Raw genomic sequence first — 2,500 nt, 5'->3', positions numbered from 1 at the left:
ATCATTGTCTTTGGCAGGTTGCATTTCTTCAGCTGCCGTCGAAAGTACATCCTCTGTTGAGCTCTCTTGGCGAGGGAGCTGATGTTCAGTTCCCACTTGAGGTCCCGGCAGAGAATAGTGCCCAGGAAGCGGAAGGACTCCACAATTTTGACTGCGGAGTCTAACAGGGTGATGGCGGTGAGTGGGGCTGTATTCTTCCTGAAGTCCACAACCATCTCAACTGTCCTTAGAGCATTTAGCTCTAAGTTGTTCTGGCTACACCAGGTCACCAGGTTGTCAGCTTCCCACCTATAGTCAGACTCATCCCCACCAGAGATCAGCCCAATGAGGGTGGTGTCGTCCGACAAACTTCAAGAGTTTGACGGACAGATGATTGGAGGCGCAGCTGTTGGTATACAGGGAGAAGAGCAGTGGGCAAAGGACGCAGCCCTGAGGAGTTCCCGTGCTGATGGACCTGGAGTCAGAGACTTCTGTTCCCGGCTTAACGCACTGCTTCCTGTCAGAGAGGAAGTCTGTGATCCACCTGCAGGTGGAGTAGGGCACGTTCAGCTGGAAGAGCTTGTCCTGAAGCAGGGCAGGGATGATGGTGTTGAAGGCAGAGCTGAAGTCCACAAACAGGATCCTGGCGTAGGATGCTGGGGCGTCCACATGCTGTAGGGTGAAGTGGAGGGCCATGTTAACTGCGTCGTCCACAGACCTGTTGGCTCTGTAGGCAAACTGAAGGGGGTCCAGGAGAGGGTCTGTGATGGCTTTGAGGTGTGCCAGGAGCAGGCGCTCAAAAGACTTCATTACCACAGATGTAAGGGCGACCGGTCTGTAATCATTTAGTCCTGTTGGCCTTAGCTTTTTGGGCACAGCGATGATGGTGGAGGACTTGAGACAGGCTGGTACATGGCATGTCTCCAGGGAGGTGTTAAAGATGTTGGTGAACACCGGAGACAGCTGGTCAGCGCAGTGCCTGAGGGTGGCTGGAGAGACAGAGTCCGGCCCGGCTGCTTTGCGTGGATTCTGCCTCTTGAAAAGCCCATTAACTTCTCCCTCCTGAAAGGAGAGAGTCGTTTCTGTAGTATGGGTGGGGGATGGGGCCTCTTGGGTGGGAAGGGGTGGTTCAGGACAGTCCAATTGTCTTTCAAATCTACGGTAGAACTCGTTCAGGTCGTTGGCTAGGCGGGAGTCGTTAGTGGTGTGGGGCGCTCTGGGTTTGTAGTTGGTGATGTGCCTGAGCCCTTTGGCAGACAGAAGCAGCGTCGTTAGTAGAGAACTGGTGTTTTAGTGTCTCTGAGTACAGTCGTTTAGCCTCTCTCACCGCTTTGCTAAACCTGTTCTTCGACTCCTTGAATCTGTCTCTATCCCCACTCCTAAACGCTTCCTCCTTCTCCAACCTCAACCTTTTGAGCTTTGCTGAGAACCAGGGCTTGTTGTTGTTAAAGTTCACCCTGGTACGTGTTGGGATACAGCAGTCCTCACAGAAGCTGATGTACACAGCCTCTGTGAGTTCATCCAGACTATTGGTAGCAGTCGTGAACATATCCCAGTCAGTACAGTCTAAGCACGCCCGCAAATCTTCCACAGCCTCACTGGTCCACTGTTTAGATGTCCTCACAGCAGGTTTACAGAGTTTTAGTTGCTGCCTGTATGCACGAATCAGGTGGACCAAGGGAGTTCTGTGCGAGCCGAACAGCCCCGTGACCCACAAGAGAAACATCCCCGCCAAATTCGAGCGTTTGACGGGGTCTATCCGTGAAAAAATATTCACGTTTTTGAGTGCACATGCATTTCTGCTGCAAATGCCTCTGGAAGTTTCATGCCGTTCGTATGCCAATTGTGGCAACACGAAAATTACCCGTTTTCCCATTCCGAGGGATTTCTGTGCGACCCTAACAGCCCCGTGAGCCACAAGAGACACATCCCCGCCAATTTCTAGCGTTTCACGGGGTCTATCCGTGAAAAATATAGACTTTTTTGAGTGCACATGCATTTCTGCTGCAGATGCCTCTGGAAGTTTCATGCCGTTCGTACGCAATGTGGCAACACGAAAATGACCCCTTTTCCCATTCCGAGGGATTTCTGTGCGACCCTAACTAACAGCGCCCGTGAGCCACAAGAGAGACATCCCCGCCAATTTATAGCGTTTCACGGGGTCTATCCGTGAAAAATATAGACGTTTTTGAGTGCACATGCATTCCTGCTGCAAATGCCTCTGGAAGTTTCATGCCGTTCCTATGCAATGTGGCCACACAAAAATGACCCGTTTTCCCATTCCGAGGCATTTCTGTGCGACCCTAACAGCCCCGTGAGCCACAAGAGAGACATCCCCGCCAACTTCTAGCGTTTGACGGGGTCTATGCGTGAAAAATATTAAAATTTTTGAGTGCACGTGCCTTTCTGCTGCAAATGCCTCTGGAAGTTTCATGGCGTTCCTATGCAATGTGGCAACACGAAAATGACCCCTTTTCCCATTCCGAGGGAGTTCTGTGCCACCCTAACAGCCCCGTGAGCC

Source organism: Petromyzon marinus, unplaced genomic scaffold (assembly GCF_048934315.1).
Source record: "Petromyzon marinus isolate PM22_M1 ecotype Great Lakes invasive population unplaced genomic scaffold, UKy_Petmar_22M1.pri1.0 PM_G_Scaffold_40, whole genome shotgun sequence".
Classification (NCBI taxonomy): domain Eukaryota; kingdom Metazoa; phylum Chordata; class Hyperoartia; order Petromyzontiformes; family Petromyzontidae; genus Petromyzon; species Petromyzon marinus.
This window is presented reverse-complemented; position numbering follows the sequence as displayed.